The 23,223-nt window shown below is 38.9% G+C and overlaps 1 protein-coding gene across 1 annotated transcript in view; it reads left to right on the top strand.

Annotated features, from left to right (window-relative positions):
* The window catches only part of OXCT1 (3-oxoacid CoA-transferase 1), a 115,263-nt gene that overhangs the window by 19,016 nt on the left and 73,024 nt on the right, over nt 1-23,223 (top strand). The gene's annotated exons all lie outside the window — the stretch shown is intronic.

Below are 23,223 nucleotides of genomic sequence, written 5' to 3'. Positions count from 1 at the left end.
CGCCTGGGTGGCTCAGTTGGTTAAGCGACTGCCTTCGGCTCAGGTCATGATCCTGGAGTCCCTGGATCGAGTCCCGCATCGGGCTTCCTGCTCGGCAGGGAGCCTGCTTCTGCCTCTGACCCTCCCCCCTCTCATGTGCTCTCTCTCTCTCATTCTCTCTGTCTCAAATAAATAAATAAAATCTTTAAAAAAAAAAAAATTTGGATATCGAAGGATTCTACGTAATATGTATTAGTTGAGGGACACCTGGGTGGCTCAGTCGGTTAAGCGTCTGCCTTCAGCTCGGGTTGTGATCCCAGGGTCCTGGGATCAAATCCTGCATCGGGCTCCTTGCTGAGTGGGGAGCCAGCTTCTCCCTCTGCCTGCTGTGCACTCTCTCTCTCTGGCAAATAAATAAATAAAATCTTTAAAAAAATAAATATGTAATAGTTGAAATTTTACTGTAACATTAGCCTTCTGGTTGGCTAGGGTCTCACTGGAATGCTCTCTTTGGGATCAAGCCATGAGACTGGCTAGCTTATAACTGTCCTTTGGTACTTGCGTAAAATAGACCTCCTTGGGTAAAATTGCAAGATAAATTTTTATATACAGAACCCCAGAAAAGTAGTAAGTTATATCATTACTGTATTTGATACTGTGAATTCTTTAAGGAAGAAGGAGGGTAGTACAAATAATTGCTTTGATGTGGTTCTGTTTGGAGCAGTTGAATTAAGGAACTAACTGACTCTTCTTTGGACGTCTCATGGTGTGGAGAGACTTGACTAATTCTAGAGCCTTTCTAGGGTTAAAGCTCTGAGACAGAAATAGTTGGCTTACACTCAAACCCTGCCATTTTGTTTATATATATATGAACCTGAAAGGAGACTTCAAAATGATTCTTAAGACTTTGAGAATCACCCTGGAACCAAATTTTCATGAAGGTTTAAGATAGCTTTCCCTTGGGAGAGCTTTATAGGAACCCATTGTGGGATCTGGAAATGAGAATATATGTTCGTGGTTTTTCTCATGTGATGGCAGTTTCGTATGTGGCGTCTTTGGACTCCTGCATACGTTTGTCCAAGATGGTATTTCATGGAGGCAGCACAGTGGTATTTTTGAAAAACCAAATGTTAGAATTCTGTTCCTCTCTTGGAAAGTGAAGTTATTTTTAAAGTTCTAGAGGATGTGGTACTTTCAACCCAGGCATAATGGTTTCTTTTGCAATGGCTTAAGTATATTTTCTGCATTCAAAATGGACAGTATGGTTTACTCTCACTGTATAATCTGTTTTTTCTTTTTTTATTTATTGAATCATCTTAATGACCTGTCCATGGCACATATACGGTATCACTGAAAAAAGCCTATAACCTAGCTTAAAATAACTGGTAGTTTAGCACTGTTGATTTTATGTGCTTTTGTAACACTTTCTGGAAGTAATATTCCTTCTCTGAATACCAAGGGCATTATGCATTGTCCTGTCTGAAGTTCTTTTTTTTCTTCTTTTATAATTCGGTTCTTTTCAGCCAATCTTATTTCTTCTAAGAACAGAAAATGACCCTCTAGTGTCTGAGAATCACTGTAGATAACTAGAAAAGAGAGGAGTTTTTTTGTTTGTTTTTTTTTCTGGTATAAGGGATAGGGAGCCTTTAACCGAGCCTGTAAATATGGTAAAGGCTAGCCCCCCTTGTCGGAGAACAGACATCTCTATCTATCCCTGCACTCTTCCCTGCTAGACGCAGACTCACTGTGGGATCCTTTTCAATACGGTGCTTCTGTCAGCCACTCACAATGGACTATACCTGCAATTGTCCAACATGGTGGCCACTAGTCACATGTAACGTTTAAAATTTAAATTAATGAAAATTAAACAAGGTAATTTTCTCTTTAGTAGTTGCATATGGCTAGTGACTACTGTCAACAATAGCTTCAGTACAGGTATAGAACATCATCACTGTGAAAAGTTTGGACAGAGCTTAGTTACAATGATCAAGATGAAATCTAATTTGTCATTCTAGCTTAGGAGCTAAGCAAAACAGCTTTTAGATAATGGATTATTATTTTTTTTTAAAGATTTTTATTTGTTTATTTGAGAGAGAGAGAATGAGAGAGAGCACATGAGAGGGGTTAGGGTCAGAGGGAGAAGCAGACTCCCTGCCGAGCAGGGAGCCCGATGCGGGACTCGATCTGGGGACTCCAGGATCATGACCTGAGCCGAAGGCAGTCGCTTAACCAACTGAGCCACCCAGGCGCCCGATAATGGATTATTATAAGCTCCATAGTAGAAGAGGTCTTCATGCTCGTAAGTTGATTTATAAGAACTTTGTTCTCAAAAGAGTAAAATCATTTAGAATTGGGGATGGTGAGTAGAGGGAGTATTTTCTGATATGAAAAGTCCATTTGACTTTGTGACTTTTGTATTATTCTGAGTCTGGTGAGTACTCTGGACCTCCAGCTCCTCTTCTTCACTATGTTCTATGCACTCTGTTACCTTCATGGACCTCCTGGATTCTTTTTTTTTTTTTTTTTTTTTTTTATTTTTTTTGCGAGAGAGAGAATGAGAGAGAGCACGAGAGGGAGGAGGGTCAGAGGGAGAAGCAGACTCCCCGCTAAGCAGGGAGCCCGATGCGGGACTCGATCCCGGGACTCCAGGATCATGACCCGAGCTGAAGGCAGTCGCCTAACCAACTGAGCCACCCAGGCGCCCCGGACCTCCTGGATTCTTAATTCTCTTCTGTTCCTGTCCTGCTTTATTTGATGGTGATCCTAGTGGGATGGATGATTATGAGCTGGTCTCTGCAGTGTGGTATTAAATAGAAATCTTCAGAGATCATAAATTACCCACATTTTCTCCTGCCTGCTACTTACTATAATAATAGCTACTGTTAATCAAGTATTTATTATGTATTAGTCACTGCTGTATTCTTTATGTACATTATTGTTGTAATCCTCATAATCTTATAAGGTAGGAACCAATATTATCCTTATTTTACAGAAGAGGGTTAAATATGGGACCTGAGGTCACACAGCTAACACAGCTAGGACAGAACCATAGAGAGATTGATTCCAGGTGTCTGCTCATTTCCATTATTTTATGAAATACTTTCAAAATCATCATAAGTGGATGATTTTTCAAACTTTTGAAAGATACCAAATCTCTGGAAGTCGTCCATTTCAATGGTAACTATTAGAATCAAGCAGAGAGCTTTTTGGCTAATTTATTCCTGTCTCCTATTCTCCCTTGCCAGTTATTCTGATCATGGTCTTTTTCTCCTCCACAACCATATACCTTGGAGCTGGCTTTGAGAAAAGCCTCACCCTGTGATCAGTAGCTCTATGATGGGTCCATTCAGTCTTCACCTCGGTTCATTCTATCTTGTAGCCTCTTGGAACCTTGCAGCTCTCCACAAATTTCCCTTAAATATGGTGACTGAACGTCTGTTCTAGTACTTTCAGACAGTCAAAAAATATTTTTGAGAACTCTTAGCTCATCTCCTTTCTCTTACAGAGGAGGAACTAGAGGACTTTTCTGAAGCAGAGCCTGGGTTCGAGCCTGTCTTCCAAAGCTCCGTGCCGCTCTGCGGTGCAGCTTCTTTGCAGCCTTTTGCCCATGTACATCCTTTTAGCTACTGTTAATCCGTGTTTTAAGGAGAGTAGAACTATAAATATCTATAATATTAACAATGGTTCCCTTAGGCATCTCAAAATTGTTTTTGGCCTTAGAAGCAGAGTGGCAAAGGAACATACAAGTCGCCTCTTGCTTTTGTTGTTGTTTGTAGTTTCTTCTCTAATTAATTTACAGTAAATGTTTTCTGTCAAGAAGTAAATCAGGATGTTTATCTTGAATTAGAGTATCAAATTTGCCCTCAATATGAGTTATTTCTAGTTTCTCTAAAAGGGGGAATATTCCTCCTTTCCAGAAGGGTTTCCTCTTTCAGATGTGCTCTCCATAAGCTTACAAGTTGTATAAAGCCAATGAGGTGACCGAGTGTGTCTGTTTTCCCCTTTAATAAAATCGATATGAATATTGCATTCATATTTCTTAAAACCTGCAGCCAATTGCATGCTTCACCACAAAGTTGTGATACAGTGAACGCCAGCTGTACCCCCCGCCCCCACCCACCTGCCTCCATCCCCTTAAGGAACTGAGTGGCTACTGGGAGAAATAGTACAAGTGGGTGTGCATGTTGGCACACATGCCAGAAAGATGTTTCTCTTTTTGGCCCAGACAGTGATATTTCTGGACCTCCTTCTCTTTGAGTGGGTGCAGTCGTCTTCCCTGATAAACTTAACAAGTTTAAGTGCAAAACCAGCCAGGGAACAACTCTTGGCGTTGCATTCTGTGTGTTTAATGAGTGAGGACTGTCCCGTCTTCCTAAGGGAACTCATTCGGCTTTTGCAGGGGTCTTCTTATCCCCCTCAGTTCCCCCTGAGCCCCTCTGCCAGTCTCCTGGGTGCCTATCCCACCACCTTGGGTTTTTCTTAGAAGTGACCTGTTTCTGCATTTTTAAAAAGCAACTTATAATAGAAAATCCAGGGGGAGGGGTTGGAGTGCTTCACTCAGAAGACTGTTGAGCTTTGGTCTCCTGCAAGCAGCCTGGCATGCCTGCTCTGTCAGAAAAGGTCGTCTGACTCAGCCGCCGAAGGCTGTTGAGGCTGCCTGAGACGGAAATAGCCCAGCTGGTTTTGTCAGGGTTGTGCCATGGCTGGTGTTAGAGGATGGCATGGTTTGTACCGAGCCTCTTCTCTTGTAGCTAATTTCAGCTTTTAGTTAAAACAGTATATTTATTATCCCGACTTGAATAAGATTATTTTTATAATAACCACATTATGGTATATTTGCATATTTGTGTATGAAAGAATTGCTTATATGATGCTTGATGCATGCAAATATTGTATACATGTAGCCTCTGTGGGTTATGAAGCATAATGACACATTGAACACCTGTGAACCCAATAAGGTAAGAATTAGAAGATTGCTCATACTCTTTCTCATCTGCCTGCATCCCCTGCAGCCATAACCATTATCAGGAATATGGTGTTTTATCAGTCCCCTTAAAAAAAAATGCACTAAGTCAAAAGTTATGGACATATTGAAAATTACTTCCCAGACTGCTATCCTAAGACTTGTGTTAGAAGAGGCAAGCTTTGGGAACTGTGACTTCTGTGTTCTGTACTCATGCCTGGCACGTGCCATCTCTCCTTAGGAGATTAACTAGAGGAAAAGATGACACATCTGTCAGTCTGCTGAACAGATGTGTGTCGTTTCTGATTGGTGGGTGAGGAAGGGTGAAGATTCATTGCAGTATAAATGATATTAAAAATTTTTGGTTTTGATGTTTATTATGAAGAATGATGAACCTATGCGACAGTAAGCAGAAGAGTATAGTGAAGCCCCAGGAGCTCATCCTTCAGCTGCAATGACTGTTAGCCCATGGTCACGCTTGCCTCATCTACATCCCCATCTCCCTTTCTCTCCTCCTTTATTATCTGTAAAGAAACCCCAGATATTATATCTCAACCACATTTTAAGGAGAGGCACTTTTTTGGGTTCTGGAAGTCCAGCAGTGAACAAAACAGAGACACACCGCTGCTCTCGTGGAGCTTACGTTCTGCTGCTCAAGATAGACATGAGATACAATACATAAGGGAAGTACGTAGTATGCCGTATGTTGATATGTGTGAAGGAGAAAAAACAAAAAGCATGAAAAGGAACATGAAATGTCAGGAGAAGAAACTGAAGTTTTAGATAAGGTGATCAATAAAAGGCCTTCTGAGTAGAGACCCCCAGGGAGTCAGGACACCAGCTCTTCAGCTCTTGAAGGGGGAGGAGTCTAGGCGGGAGGGGTAGCAGGTGGGGAGGCATGTGGCAAGAGCATTGCTGGTGGGTTTGAGGAATAGGGATGACCTACTCTCCCTTGTTCATTACAGGGTGGTAGGCTGAGGAGCCCCCCATGAGGGTAGCTTTCTTGAGGGGAACAGCAATGTCTCCTTCTGAGGCTTTGGGAAATAGAATTTGTATTTTTAGTTCACTTTGTAATAGTGCCCAAGAGATGATCAGACCTAAATCTGACTTTAAAACTCTGAGATGAATGGAGAATGGTTCTAAGATTGGAGCCTCCAGGCTCTTGTGACTCTCTGGCCCTGTTTGGAGAACTTTGCATTGATAACTCCTCGTGAATTATCTTATCAGAAGTGATCAAACTGGTTGTTATTTCACTTTACATTTAGAAGGTGGGAACACAGTGGATTTTAATGACATGACTTAATCACTTCAGTGGATTCTGTGAACATTTAATCTCCACCAAGCAGGCCAATTAATGTATCCATGTTTTTAGAGACTTTGGTTATCTTCCTTCCTGCTTTAGAGAACACAAAAATGCCTGAGGGATAAACATAATTCCTTTCCCCCTAAGTGTCTTTTATTCTTAATCTTGACATTGCTAATGCTTTATGATATTACAACTTCTAAAGCTGTGAAACTCATCATTTTTGCAAGAGACCGTAAAAAGAAAAAATGTAGGTTAAACAAAAAAATTAAAGCTTCTGTCCACATAAGACAAGCACTTCTAACCAGTTAAGAGACCTCATTAGACAGATTTAATTTGGAGCACACATATCTATACCCAGGCAACTAGTCTCACCCCTGTATGGAATTCATTCACACACACAAATTTGATTGACATGTGGAAACATGATATTTATGAGAATCTGACTAGAATGTCAAGTTTGACATTCACTGTGTGATGCATGATATGTAAATATCTCTTACTGCCCTTAAGTATTTACCTGGTAAAACTCTACTTCATTTAGTTAACTAGAATGAGGGCAGCAAGAAACTATTTATTCCAGTCTTCTTTACTTTATCAACCCAGGCCAGTTGAGTTGAACACTTGACACAAATTCTTTTTTAAAAAAGCGTGGGGGGAGGTAAGAGAGCTGTTTGAAACAATATAGAAAGATCGAATACCCTCTTTCCTCCAACCCACATGAGTCCTGGCAGAATGCAGTCACTTGCCCAGCTGTTAACTTTTGGGATGGTTGTGGTAAGCAGTGGTTATCATTTACATTGATTTTTGTTTTTAGACCTGTTATATAATACCTTTCAATTTACATTTCTTTCTCTCATAGTTTTTTAGTTGTAAGATTTTATTCATGCTTTGTATTTCATTTTATAATTATTACTAAACCACTCTGAAAGAGAGATCTGTAAGTTTCTTATGCTACAAATTTAGCCGGATATATAATCTTTTGACAGAAAAGATGATAATTTCCTTACACAGCTAAACTGACTGAACTGATTGACTCTACTAATTTCAAAGTAATAAAGTATTTAAAGATCATTCATGACCGTTAAAGACCATTGAATTTTCATGAAATGCTACCTTGGTTTGAAAATACCTGAATGCTAATGAAGATGTATTTAAGGAAGACAAATTGTAGTTGAGTGTTTTGGCAAAAATAACCTCAGTAGTAGAATTACAATTACGTTAATTCTGCTCTTGCCACCAAAGAAGCAGTAAATATTAAAAAAGAATGGACTTGGTGAATGCCCGGTGTTAACTTTACTGCTTTCTTTCTTTTCTTTTTTTTTTTTTTGCATACTCTTATAGATTACTAAATATAATTCTTAGACTAATGACCATTTATATCCAGAAGAATAGCAGAATAGAAACATGGTTTATTGATGATAAAATATATTAAATCAAGTGCTAATCCTGACATTTTATTTCTTGTTGCTTGATAACAATGCAGCAGCTATGTGAGAGAGTTCCATTACCTCAGGTACAATGGACTTCATTGCATTGTGGGGTAGAAATACCAATTACAGCAAGTCATTTGTATGCCATTATCCTTACAAAATTTTGGTGCTATTTTTTATTGTTAGTGCAGAGATCCTGAAAGTCATTTAATAACACATGGATGGATGTGTTATTTTGATGGATTGGTGAATTTTATTCTGTTTTTGGCTTTTTGATTTTGTGTCTATTTATAATTTTTGAGGCTTTACAAATTTGCATTTTATCAGCTTGCACTGTATAAACTTAGGCTTTTACATTTTACTCTAAGTATGTACATTGTAAAGGATGCTTCATTAATTCTTAGTGAACATTTTTTATCCATGACCACCTAGGGAGGGGAAAAAATACCTGGGCAGAATTTTTTGCCTCATGAAAAATAATCAGGGGGCGCCTGGGTGGCTCAGTCGTTAAGCGTCTGCCTTCGGCTCAGGTCATCATCCTAGGGTCCTGGGATCGAGCCCCGCATCCGGCTCCCTGCTCAGCGGGAAGCCTGCTTCTCCCTCTCCCACTCCCTCTGCTTGTGTTCCCTCTCTCGCTGTGTCTCTCTGTCAAATAAAAAAAAAAAAAAAAAAAAAAATCTTTAAAAAAAAAAAGAAAAATAATCAGGATGTATTCCTCATCCTTCTGTAATATAAAACATTCCCAGTGTAGTACCTACTTCAGGAAAAAGAAACCTGTGGAACCAGTATGATTCATGTTAAATAAAGACTGATTTATATTATATGTAACTGTGTATGTTCTGTATACTATTAGCTCACAGTTTTTATTTAAAAGGGTTGCAAAACTATAGCCCATGGCCTCTTTTTGTACCACATCAGAGTTGAGAATGTTTTTATATTGTTAAAGGGTTATTAAAAAAAGAATATGTGACAGAGTCCACAAAGCCTAAAATACTAACTGGACTTCACAGAACAAGTTTGCAGACCCTTAATTTACAGCATGATTTCCATTTCTGTAGTCTAAGTATCTTAAATGTCACTCAGTATTATTTCTTAAAAGACCAATGGGTTCAAGTAGAACTGAAATAGAATAATAACTGGTTTGAAAAAAATCAATGAAGAATTAAACCAAATAATAAGAATTTGTGTGGTAGTGAAATGAATGTGCAATTTGGCAAGCCTTTTTTGGGGGCAGCCATAATGAAAGGAGGATCGGATACAACAACTTGCATATCCGTCCACAGTTGTTACAATTTCTTTGAAATCTCAATGCCTTTGTCAGTAAATCTGACTTTCAATTATCACGAATCAATGGACTGATTCTATTAGAAGCATCTTGCCTTTTCCTGCCTGTTTGACTGGTCTCATCATTCTTGAGGGCCAGTTTCTTGTGTCCACAGCGCACAGCCAGGTGAATGTCGGAACCCAGGACTTCTGCAACCTGAGCCTTGTCTGGCATGCAGCTGCAGCTCCTGCTGGCTGGCTGGCGTTGGAGTAATCCTGTGTTCCTGGCGTTGGGAGGGACACTACAGCCCTGGGCTCTCATCTTCTCTGGAGCTGTACCCTCTGCATCCCGGGGAGAGGGAGGGAGAGGAGTAGAGAGACTTTGGGCATGGTGAGGCTGATTTTCTCAGCCTTCCGAACTGTGGCTTTTAGCTTCCTGTTTTGTTTTTAGTCAGAAACACACTTGGGATCTGTCTGGTTATTTCGTATTTGTTGGTAAGGTAAATCGGAAGATCAGGGACTTAACCAGGGCAGCCCTGTGCTTTCTTGTGTAGCACCAGTCCTCTGAAGCGATAGAGAAGGCTGGAACCAGCCTACATATATTCTAGTGACAAGAGGCAAAAGACAGTTATCTTAGCTAGATTTACTTAACTCCTCATTCTTGTAAACAGCTCAGAAAACTCCATACTTAAGCAGCATTTCTGCAGTAACATGCATTTTATATCATTTTCTGTTTGTGTCATGCTTTATGTTTTTCAAAGCACTTTCACATATATTCACTCATTTGATCCTCTTACCTATCACCAGGTGACATAGGAGGAGAGGCAGTTTTATTACAGTATTACAAATGAGAAAACTGAGATATGGGTAGGTTTTTGGGGCTAGATCACTAGGAGGTTGAATGGTCTAAAGAAAAGGACACTTGGAAGACTTGGTTTAAGTCCTGACTTTCCAAGCTCCATCTGCCACTGGCAGGCTATGACGAGTACCAAGGCTTTATTTTTGAGATGCTCATCAACAAGAAGAATTGCAAAGTTGAAAATGTAGGTAGGTAGGTATATGGGATTTTACAAGAGGTGGGACTTAAGCACAAATGAAAGGGTCATGGTTGTAGTGTGGGTACTGTGTGTGGAATGGGTTTTACGATGGCATGAAGGAAGGCAGGGTGACCAGTGATTCAGGCAAGAGGCAATGGTGGAGTGCAGGTGGGGAAGGATGATAGAATTGAGGTAGATAGTATTGTGGCAGAGGACTCTATCAGACTTGCTAATGCACTGGATATGGGTGCTGGGGAGAGCAAAGTCAGAGATTAAAATAACTCCTCAACCTGACTCGAGCAATGGTGTGCCACTTCCTGAAATAGGAAACTTGGCTGAAGGGGAAACAAGGGTTCTGCTAGGCGTGAGTTGGCTTTTTTAGGCATTCAGGTGGTAACTTTCCAGGTGCATGTGGACATGTATGTACAGTGCTCAGTGGAGAGGTCTGGAAGGGAGTTATACTATTGGGAATAATCTACATATATTTGATAATTAGTCATGGAATGGAAAAGACCGTTTAGGGAAAGAAGTTCTGGGACGGAGCTCTTAGGAGTCTCAGTGTATTTATCTTTTTTTTTTTTTTTTATGAACAGAATCTGAGATTAAGAATTGTACCTTTGTCTCTCACTAGCATCGTGACCTTGGACAAATTACTTTAAAATTCCAGCTTCTTTATAGTATCTCCTGTCTACCCATTTCATGGGTCTATTTTGAGCACTAGTGGGAAAAGGCATTTGAGTATGTTTTCTAAAGCTCTCAAGTGCTATGTGCTCACCTTGATCCCTTCTGCTGTTTTAGTCACTAAACCTCAGATGACTGCCAGTGTTCTCATTGACCCAGTGAGGATGGTTTTGGAACTCTGTGCGTGTGTGGTAGCCGGCAAGGCTCACCCTGCTTATTCTTTCCATGTCTTCCAAGGTTCTTGAGATCCAAGGGAATGAAAATTCCATAACAGCCCCAATTTCTTTCTTTTTTTTTAAGATTTAAAAAATTTATTTATTTGACAGAGAGACAGTGAAAGAGGGAACACAAGAAGGGGCAGAGGGAGAGGGAGAAGCAGGCTTCCCGCAGAGCAGGGAGCCCAATGCAGGCCTCAATCCCAGGACCCTGGGATCATGACCTGAGCCAAAGCCAGATGCTTACTGACTGAGCCGCCCCGGTGCCCCAGATCCTCAATTTCTAAAATCGTAACCTAGTTATCAAAAAACTAACCTAGATTGTGCTTCAAATATATTGTTAGCTTTAATCAGTAAATTACCTAATATTTAAGGCTCATTAAAATCAACCTGAATATGTTGATCCTTTCCTTCAAAAAGTGTGATGACTTTTAAGGGGAATGTCATGGACACCTTAAAGAAAGGAAGGTTCTTAATAAATCTGTCATTAACCTAAGTTGCATATGCTCAAAAATTGATGACCTCTTTTAGCTGTCATGTTTTAAATGAAGCATTAGTTAATGACTTATCTCTTGGGTACTTTTGTCCAGAAGATTTCAAATATTTTGGTTTGGGTTGAAAACTAAAGTTTGTGCCCTGAGGAAACTTGCTTGTGCTGACTACCCATCTTGACTTCTTTTGAATGAAAGTAACATGTTATTCTTTTGGGAACAAGAGAAACAAAATGAATAAAGAGGGACTCAGATATTCATGGATGATTTATGTTCAACCATGGGCACACCACTGCCTGCAAACATCAGAGGGACTAAGTGTTCAAAAATAGATACTTTCCATATTCCTTAGTATAAAGCACACTGTTACATATAAATAAATTAGACTGCAGGTGTGTTTTCACTGCTTCCTTATGAAAGCTTTGCCTTATTGAATTTTTACAAACTCATGAAAAAAGTATATCTTATTTCGTTTGTTTTTAGATGAAAAGGTTTGAAACAGTTGCTTAATTTGGGAGAAATAATGAAAGATTAGAAAACAAGAATAACTTAACTGCTAGAAAGCAATGGTTTTCTACTCTGTGGTTCATTCCATGAAGAAACCAAGACCACTCATGTCCAAGAATGTAGGTCACCTCTTCCATTCAGTTTCTGAAATTTAACATTAGGACATAGCTTCTGTCACTGAATAACTTAAGTCCACATTTAATTGCTTTGAAGAGAATTTTAAATCCAAATCCTATGGGTGGGAAGTTAAACAGGGATGTGAAGAACTTCAGTATCTTTTTGATGCTTTCTGTGAAAAGGAGCTGCATTATTCATTTAAAGAAGCTATTTTAGTTTCCTTAATAATTGGGGGGAGAAGGATACAAGTTTTGCCTTGTATTGTGAAAAAGTTCTTTTCAGTTTTGAATTTCATTTTAAATTTTGGAAAAGCTTTGCTGGCATAGACAAACTCGGGGAAGAAAAATTCATCAGTACCAAACTCAGACAAATACAGGTTGACTATAAAAAGCTACAGGATTAAGGCTGTTGAATTTGAAAGTTTTGGTATAATTTAAATTTCTCTCAGTTTGAGGAATTTACAACCCTCATTCATTTTGAGAATTGGCATCTCAGAAGTGGAATTAGACCTTTAGAAATAAAGGAAGTATTAAATAGAATTTCAGAAGCAGTTCTATAAATCCGTTCCTGCAACAAAAAGTATTTTAGCTTCTGAGTTGTTAATAGATTTTTTCCCCAATGCTTTTGGCATTATGTTTGCATCCAAAAAGGTTTTGTTTATTTTTCTTCTTTGTTGGTTCATATTTTTTAATGTACAAAGTAGCATTTTACATGTAGATTGATGAGAACTAGGTTTTATAAAAGGACGTAGGAAAATAGAATGGAAAACATTTCTTCATGAAATTCATTCCTAGGAAGTAGAAGGGGCAGTAGAATGGTCTAAGTAGAATAAATACAGCTAAGGTATGCCCTACACAGAGTGCAGTAGACTCTGTGTCATTGAAATATTTTCAGCACTGACAATAGGTGAAGGAGTTACAGCCTTGTAATGATAAAAATAACAACAACAGAGGCAACAAGTACTATTTATACCGTGCACTTAAGTGCAAAGTACTTTACGTCATCCATTATAATTATCCATTGAGTTAGGTTTTATTGTCCTTATTTTACAGAGGAAAGAAATGAGGATAGGGAAAAATTTTATGATAGCAAAGCTAGTAAAGGGGGAGAGTTAAGATCCAAACACATTTCTTTCTGCTTCCAAAGCTTACATGCTTAAGCAAAAGTAAAGGATACAAGGTGTATTTTAAGGTGCATTTTGTCTTATACTTTGCAATATTAACATTTTATTGTAATTTACTACCTCCTTACTGGCAGGGTCATAGATCTTTAGCAAATTGAATTTTTCAGTTGACTAAGTATAGCTGCAGGACAAAGTGAATGCTTCCATAAAACACAAAATTAGAAATCATTCAGTGTATTAACCTCTTAAAACTTATAAAATAAGATAGTCCCCTAACAGCTATAAAATGAGAGCCTTCACATTTGGGAAGCTTAGAATGGTTTTCCTCCAATTAAAAATGAGGTGGATATGTTATACAATGGTTTGATTCTAAGAAATTTTAGGATTCTATGTAATAAATATTGGCAATGATTATCTACTTAAAAAATACAGAGATCCCCCACCCCATCCATAGTTTCACTTTGCACAGTTTCAGTTCCCAGTGGTCCATTGCGGTCCAGAAGCAGATGACCCACCTTCTGATGGTCAGTAGTAGCCTAACGATACTGATCAAAATGCTTACATCATCCACCTCACTTCATGTTATCATGTAGGCATTTTATCATCTCATATCCTCACAAGAAGAAGGGTGACTATGGTACAGTAAGATATTTTGAGAGAGAGAGAGGCCACATTCACATAACCTTTATTACAGCATATTATTATATTTCTATTTGATTATTAGTTATTAATCTCTTACTATGCCTAATTTATAAATTAAACTTTATCATAGGTAAGCATGTATAGAAAAAAAAATATGTATAGGGTTTGGTACTGTCCTCAATTTCATGCATCCACTGGGGGTCTTGGAAAATATCCCTCATGGATAAGAGGGCACTTCTGTAGGCACTTCCAGTTTCTGGTCTGGCATCTAAGGAGCCTGGAAGTCACCAAGCCTGTCCTCACAATAAAAAACTGAACAAACTGAAAATCAACAGTGTTTCTTAGAGATTCATCAGGGAATTGAGGTTGCAAGGAAAACCATTGCCTCCAGAATTGGGACAAACAGGCTGATACAGAGAATCAGAGCATACTGGAGGAGAAATTGCTGTGGGAACCGACACTCGGGTAGAAAACCCTAAACTAACTGATGAATTGCTGGAGGCTCAATGTGGACAAGCTTGAGAGTTAAAAACTTTGAGGTGGCCCCATTTTGGGTGGGTGGGGGCATACTTTCCTGGGTTTTACCTCCAGGATCTCTAGCAGATTCTCGCAATAAAGGTTGGAGAAAAATCTCCTTGTGCTTCTGGCAGGAGGAGGGGGAAGTGGCTATTTTGAAATATACCCAGAGCATCTCATTATCTTCTTAACAAGGCCTGCCTTCAAGAGAAACTTTTTCATCGGAGCCTAACTGACGGGAAAAGGAAATATCCAACTCCAGCTCTCTCTAGCCTTCCGGGTGTGGGAAGAGGAATACCTAGCCCTGCCTGCCTCTCATCTTCCTAAAGGAGGGAGAAACCACAAAACTGAGAAGCACTAGTGAAGGTCACACCAGTGGGGGACAAAGTCTCCCTAGAAGACAGACCTAATCACAAAACTGTGGATGCTTCCCTGTCCTCCCCACCTTCACAATGGCCACCACACAGTAGAGCTCCTATATCATGATAGGGAAATACAACTAAAAGATTTTCCTATCTCAGACCTTATTTAAGAAGAAGTCTCGGGGCACCTGGGTGGCTCAGTCGTTAAGCGTCTGCCTTCGGCTCAGGTCATGATCCCGGGGTCCTGGGATCGAGCCCCGCATCGGGCTCCCTGTTCCGCGGGAAGCCTGCCTCTCCCTCTCCCATTCCCCCTGCTTGTATTCCCTCTCTCGCTGTGTCTCTCTCTCTCAAATAAATAAATAAAATCTTTAAAAAAAAAAAAAAAAAGAAGTCTCTAGGGAAATCCAAACGAGGAGACAAAAAACAAGGACATCACAGAAAAATTGGGCCTCTGACACCGATAGCTACAGCAAACAGTAGTCACAACCTAAACTCCAGCTAGCTAAGCATAAAACCTCACTTTCAGGGCCTATTTACCTCAGTTTCTTTTACCCAGTACATCATGCCTGGCTTTCAACATTTTAAGGCATATTAAAGGCAAACAATACCATTTGAAGATAAAAACCCACTTTTAATATAAAGACACAGATAGATTAAAAGTAAAGGGGTAGAGAAAGAAATACAACGCTAACACTAATCACAATAGCCCTGGAGTAGCTGTATTACCATCAGACAAGCAGACTTCAGAGCAAGGAAGATTATCAGGAATAGAGATATTCCATGATGATAAAGGGACCAATTCTTTATGAAGACACAATAATCCTGAATGAATGTGCAGTGGCATTTGGTTCTTGTTCCTGATTTTTTCCCCCCATACTCACAGTACTAGCCTCGTCTTGATTTTTAGAGTCACCAGCACTAGCTGCCCCATGCCATCTTTTAGCTGTTTGGACCCCAGCTCTGTGAAGCCCCTTTCCCAAGTACCAGTTCCAGTCACTTCCTTTTGCTCCCTCTTGGACTTACTAAATTGGTGTCACCTCAGTGCTTTCTTGCCTTTTCAGTTCTCCAATTTCTTATTTAAATTCTCTTTTGTAAAATAACTGATAAAAATGAACTCAAAATGGAGCACAGACCTAAATATAAAATGCAAAACTATAAAACTCCTTGAACATAACTAAGAGAATATCTAGGTAACCTTGGGTTTGGCAATGCCTTTTTAGATACACATCAAAAACACAATCCATGGCAAAAGATCTGTATAAACAGTATATATATACACAAAGACAGTACACATATGGCAAATAAGCCAACATCATATGTCTTTAGAGAATTTCAAATTCAAACAATGAGATAGAACTATACACTTATTAGAGTGGCTAAAATCCAAAACACTGACAACACCAAAATCTAGAGAGAATGGAAATATGGGAATGTTCCTTCACTGCTGGTACGAATGCAAAAACGGTAAAACTGCTTCCAAAGACAATTTGGCAGTTTCTAACAAAGCTGAACATACTCTTACCATATAATCCAGCAACTGAGGTGCTTGGTACTAACCCACTCTGCTGCTTGTAACCCTTCCTGAAAGATTAATAAATTGCCTATTTTTGTTTCCCTATAGAATGTGTAGTGGGCTTGTTCATGCTCTCAGTCTGAGCCATTGTTGAATTTGATATTTGGTTTCCTGTATTTGTCCCAAATATCCAAGTACCACTTTCCTGGTATTGTATGCAGACTTTCACATATGCAGACTTTCACAAAGAAAAGTTTTATTCTTTAAAAGGTCCTACGTGACCACGTAGAGATAAAAACAACACTTCACTTAAATGTGGGAAGTGGACAGTCGGCTAGAAGTGCATTCTAGGTGCACGTTGAGTCAAGTTTGTAGCTTACCAAAACAACAAAAATCAGAGGTGTTTGGGAATATAGTAAAAAACATGACTGTTAAGTTCACAGATGATAGGTTTCTGCTCTGTATGACACAGTGATTATCTTAGTCTCACAATCTAGTTGATGAGACAGGGCTCACCTAGAAATTAGAAGTTGTATGTGGAGCAATGGGTGCTAAATTTAATGGTAAAGGTGGTAATTGCTGTGGGATCCTGCCTGCTGTTGTGGGCTATGGGTTTGTGCGTCCAAACCCACAGGACCCCTTTCTATTTCTTGGCCTTATTTCTGCATGTATTTATAGTGGTGTATTGTAAAGGAGGGCTAGAACTCTAGGCATTTGACACTCACCTTCTTGACTCACAGGTCTAAGGATATTTGGCTGTGGATGGGCCAAAATGGGTTGTAGAGACATTTCCTACATGAAATCAAGGGCTTTGAAGGAACGATGGAATTGGATATCTCTTGACTTGATTTCTTTAATTCCTGTTCATATATATTATGAAATTATGACCATATGACCATAACATATGTTAAGTATATATATTTAATGACATAAAACATTAATAATGTTTTTGCAGGTCATTAAATATTCCCCCCAAAAAGGCTATTTCAATAGTTATACTCAAATTTATATTAACAAATCTCTGTTGTTGGACTTGTATGTTGTTTTCCATCTTTCCCTATTACTGACAGTGCTTTAGTGAGTGTTCTTGTTTCTGTGCACATCTGATTATTTTCTTTGACAAAATTTCTTTTTTTTTAAAGATTTTATTTATTTATTTGACAGAGAGAGCAAGAGAGGGAACACAAGCAGGGGGAGTGGGAGAGGGAGAAGCAGGCCTCCCGCTGAGCAGGGAGCCCGATGCGGGGCTCGATCCCAGGACCCTGGGATCATGGCCTGAGCCGAAGGCAGACGCTTAATGACTGAGCCACCCAGGCGCCCCTGACAAAATTTCTAGAAGTGAATTTTTTTGTGTGCGTGCATAAACATTTTACAAACTTTAGATAAATATTGCTAAATTATTCTCTAGGAAGGTAATTTCAATTATCCCATAGTGATATATAAAAGTATCACTTTTGAACCATTCTTGACAACATGGATATTATACTTAAAATTGTTTTGATGATTTGCTGTGTAAAAAATGCTGCCCTATGGTTTTAATTTATAGATCTTTGATGACAAGGGAAATTGAATATTTATTGGCTATTTATTTTTCTTTTGTGATTTTATGTGTTGTTGGTATGACTGTTGTTCTTTTTAAAGGGAATGTCTCTAGTATTTCATTCCCAGGTTCTAGAATCTCCCACTCAGATGAAGAATTGTATGAGTGAGAAGAGGAAGTGCAGGATTGTAGTTGATGTGTGATCTGAAGCTAGGCTCTGTGGTTTGAACCCAGCTTCCTGGGGCTATCTTCCTAGCCGCTCCACCCTGGGAAAGAACTTGGATTGGCTCTAGCTAGTAAACTAGAAAAGGAAGAGCATCTTTTTTTTTTTTTTTTTAAGTCATTTTATTTATTTTTTTCATCATGATACATGTACTACTTCATCCCCATCACCTATTTCCCCCATCCCCCAACCCACATCCCCTCTGGTAACCAGCAGTGTGTTCTCTGTAGTTAAAAGTGTTTCTTGGTTTGTCTCTCTCTTTCTCTCTTTTTTCCCCTTTTTTCGTTTGTTTTGTTTCTTTTTATTTAAATATATATAATGTATTATTTGTTTCAGGGGTATAGATCTGTGATTCATCACTCTTACACAATTCACAGCGCTCATCATGGTACATACCCTCCCCAATGTCCATCACCCAGCCACCCCATCCCTCCCAACCCCCTCCACTCCAGCAACCCTCAGTTTGTTTCCTGAGATTAAGAGTCTCTTATGGTTTGTCTCCTTCTCTGGTTTTGTCTAGTTTCATTTTTCCCAAAAGGAACAGCATCTTGAACCCATAGCAGTAACTTAGTTATTGAAGTAAAGATGGATAAGGCTCTCAGAGAGACGTAACCGTGACTGGCAACTATACCCACAGAACGAACCCATTCCTAAAATAAGGTGTGAGTCAAGCGCTTTGTTGATTCACTGTTTTGAGACAGCTCTCTAAAACTTATGGTCATGATTTCCCACAAAATCATCTCACTGCAAATGACATAGATTCTGTTGAGAAAGGGAAGGCAAGAAAAGGCCAGAGGGAATTTCTAACATAATATAATGATTTTGGAATCTTTACCTATGATATTCTCTCTGAAAGGTTATTGAGTAGTAAGGCACAGTATGACTGATATAAATCGAGGGGATACTCTCTCACAAAACTGTCTTATTGCAAAAAAGGACAAAGACTCCTTTTACTCATTTTACTTTCTCCTTTAGTTTACCTAACAACTTTTGACCTACTTATCGATTTATTCCATGTTGGTGTTAAGAATTTAGCTTGTGATTTTAAAGTCACTCCTATTAAAATAATAGTGGCTTTCCTCACTCCTTCCAGAGACCTTGTCAAAAAATGTTATTTTTTCCACTTCAAATATAGATCTCGTCTACAAATACTGAAGTGATAATTAGGGCTTATGCAAGATTGTTTCATTTTAAAAATTGGCTGCTTTTTTTTTTTTTTTTAAGGAGTTACTCTCCCAAGTCTTTCTTGTTCAAGAGTATAGCTTAAAAAAGAAGGCATTTTAAAGTCATGGCTTACATAAATGATTTAAGTAAGAAATGTGTGAGAGGAAAAGTGATAAGCATTACTCATTGACCCCTTTTGTGTTACTGGTTATATTTCTTATAAACACATTTCAGCATGTATCATTATTGTAGTTTTAGCACATAGCATATGGCAGCTTTCTAAAATTAGAATATATTCAGATTTCCCAGTGTCCTTTTACTAGGCCCCTAGAAAATCCAGGTGCACAACCAAAAATTAATGAAAGTGAGAGGATGTAATTGCCAAGTTGTTAAAAATTTCTTTTCTGGAGAGAAGCCTCAATAGTCAAAAGAAACTGCTCTAGCAGCATATTAGTTAAGATGAACTCTCTTGTGAGTTTTTTGAAGTATGAAGGAAATCACATTTCTTTTTTGTTCAGGATAGCTGTTGCCATTTCTGATAGCTTTTCCAAAATTAGGTTCCTCATTTCATAAAATGAAATTTTCAGACTTCTTTCTGCTGCTCCCTTTCCTGCATGCCCTAAATCTCTTCACATTCCCCCAGATCACATTCTTTCCTGAGTCCAGGACTTTGCTCTCGCCATTTCTTCTGCCTGAAATGCCTTCCCCACCCTTCTTTTTGTGGTTCATTTCTGCATTCTGAGTGGAGCTTTCCCTCTATGATAGCATTTATCACCACTTGTACTGTGATTCGCTGTTTACCTATCTCCTCCATTCAACCAGGAGCACCTTGTGGGACCTTGTCCTACTCATCTTTGTATCCCCAGCATCTGACCTGATGCCTGACACATAATAGATACTCATTAAATGATGTTTGAGTCACTGAGCCAGCAATTTTAAAATATAAGCAATACTTTGCAGGCTTAGAAGTGTTCTGCTCGTTCCACTTGATTGGCATCATTATCCTGCTGTGGTCTAAGGAAGCAAAAATGCCTTATCCTCAGTGGTTCTTCCTGACAGCTTTATATTTGAGGCCTTTGTCAGGCCCTGAACTGAGAGACTTGATAATCTGCTACCAGGTGTTCTGTAATTCCTTTCCTTATTACTGTGACTAGCTTCCTCCGACTTCCCTGGGGTCATTTTATCTCAAGATGTGCCTTTTAATGCTGGCTGGAATAGATAGTGTGCCTCATTCAATAGGCTTTTATTACGCAGTTAAAGTAGAACAAACCATATGGTAGTTAACTAGATATGTAGCAGGTAATCAACTGGTGGCAAATAAACTGGCCTTGTAAATGCAACTGACTGTTTACTCAGGTGAGAGTTGGCCTAGCAAACATGTAAGTCCAGAGGAGTATGGAAGGTAACTAAGTGGCATGGAATTAAAATCATGTGTAGCGTTTAACAAAGTACACCCAGTAAGAGGGGAATGATTTAGTGTTCAACAACCTAGAGTAATTAAAAAGATACATTAATTTGCATACTTTAAGGTCTTTTTATAGCACATCCGAGAACTAATGTAGACTTACAGCATGTAAGGACTGGAAAGAATATAACGCATCATTTAAAACTCAACTTCCACATTTTAGAGATGAAATGACTTTAAGTGGTTCACATAAGAACACAGTGCTAGATGACATTAGGGTTAAAACCAGAATCTACATCTTCTGACCCCAGACCCAGTACTCTATATCATACTCTTTTGTCTCCTTATTTTTTAAGTATAGGAGAAGTGGATAAAATACATGGCATTAGAATCGTATGGACAAAAGTATTGGCATCAACAAATTACTGTTTACCATCAACCATAGCTGCTTGTCTTTAATGGAGGGAAATTCTGTCTAAAAGATCAGGGTACTTCTTTTAATTATCATTCTTAACTTTTCAAATGTGGTGTTGAGTTTCAGGGATGAGCTGTATATGCCAAAAAGACATTTTAGATTTGGGAGTTCATCAGCTTCATTCACCGTAGGTTTTTCAGTCATTGCTGTGAACGATGACCTCAGAGGCAGGACTGGCTCTGCTTTCCTAGTGATAACTAGAGGCTGAAATTCTTTGTGGGAAAAAAAAGGAACCAAGTGATGCCAGCCATAAAACCGATTGTGTGTACCTGCTGTTTGTAGGGAGGGAATGGGCATTTGCTTGTTCTTATTGCTAACATCACAGCTGAGAAGGTGATGAGTATGTGAATTTCTTTAGGACTTAAAGATCTAGTTTTGGGAATTGTACACTGAGGGGTGGGAAAGGTATGTTGTCTTGAAGTTTATTTTTACATCTTATGTCTACCTTTTTTTTTTAAGATTTTATTTATTAGACAGAGGGAGAGGGCGAGAGCAAGGGAGAGAACAAGCAAGGGGAGCAACAGAGGGAGAGAGAGAGAAGCAGACTCTCCGCCGAGCAAGGAGCCTGATGTGGGGCTTGATCCCAGGACCCTGGGATCATGACCTGAGCTGAAGGCAGACACTTAACCAACTGAGCCACCCAGGCGCCCCTTATACTAAATCAGGGAAAAAGAAACATGGCATTTTAATGTTCTTCATGAAATAAGATAGGATGAAATGAAATGAATAGGATGCCTTTGCTTACTGCTTTATAGAATGAAAACATATAGAGAACATTGAAAAGGTGAAATGAAAAAAGAAAGCTCTTGTTCTTTGCCACATGGTGAAGGATTTTAAATTTAAGAATTATCGAGTCTCACAAGGTGAATACTAGTTCCAATCTCTGTTAGATTAAGCAACTGTGAACCGTGTTCCGGAAATGCTAGAGTTTAACCCAATTCTACTTTGCAGTTTATGTGTTAAATACTGGGTTTTTACATTGTAAAAAGCTCCAAGGATGATTAACAACCCCAAATGGAAGGAAACAGTCTTAAAAGAGTAACCTTTCAAAGTTTCAGTTGGCATCACTAATAGGCAGTTTTTTGGTGAATGTAAAGCTGAACACAGACTTTCTCTTCCTGTTTCTCTATAACTCTCTTCATTGAAAAATGTTCCCAGTTTAATTCTTTTAATTATATCATGTCTCCCTGTTTTCCTTGGGGTATGTGATAATGGTGTAATTTTTTTCCCTAGTATGTAGATAAGACTGGTGCTTTGAATGAACGTGTTAGAAGTGTTTTAATTCCTTTGGGTAGATGTACTCCTTTTAATTACTTCTCTGGATTTGCTACAGCCCTAATAAAATTTCCTTTTAGACGAAGATATCACAAATAAAATTTGGATATTTATAATACTGCCTAAATGTTATTAAATCACATATTTAGCGAAGATTGGCATTTTTGGTCAAATTTAAAAAAAATGCAAAAAAACCATCATGGACTAGACTGTTTGGATATAAGAGTACATGGAAATGAAAATAATACTTATAAACTGCTTTTAAATTTGTTTTTATTATTTTTTTTAAAGATTTATTTATTTTGGAGAGAGAGAGCATGAGCAGGAGGGGCAGAGGGAGAGGGAGAGAGAATCTCAAGCAAACTCTGCACTGAGCATGGGGCCCAACATGGGGCCTGATCCCACAGCCCTGAGTTCATGACCTGGGCCCAAACCAAGAATCAGACACTTAACCAATTGCACCATGCAGGTGCCCTGCTTTACGATTTGTTTTTAAAATACAGTCTCTCCAGGGGTGCCTGGGTGGCTCAGTTGGTTGGGCCACTGCCTTTGGCTCAGGTCATGATCCTGGAGTCCCAGGATTGAGTCCCGTATCAGGCTCCCTGCTTGGTGGGGAGTCTGCTTCTCCCTCTGACCCTACCCCTCTCATGTTCTCTCTCTCTCTCTCATTCTCTGTCTCTCAAAAAAAAAAAAAAAAAATACAGTCCATTACAAAAACTATTGGGGTAGTCCATGAAGTAAGTAATATTCCTACTTTTTTTTTTTTTAATCAATATGGCCTATTAATTTTGTGGCTAATCACAGTTTTAGTAAATTAAGCTATTTTTAGGTAAAGCTTTTCTTTTAATGAGTTCAAACTGCTTCATCCGTTTTCCTTCTCATCCCATGTTTCAGATGAGATATTGTAGAGAGGAAGGATTGCTTTTATTTTGTAATGAGGGACATGAGGTTTAAGGTGTTTATCCTGAACTCTGAGGCTGGACAGCAAATGGAGAA

This window comes from Leptonychotes weddellii, chromosome 7 (genome assembly GCF_054177405.1).
Source record: "Leptonychotes weddellii isolate Sample4059 chromosome 7, ASM5417740v2, whole genome shotgun sequence".
NCBI lineage: Eukaryota > Metazoa > Chordata > Mammalia > Carnivora > Phocidae > Leptonychotes > Leptonychotes weddellii.
Note: the sequence above shows the minus strand (reverse complement) of the source record. Positions and strands in the feature narration are given on the sequence as shown.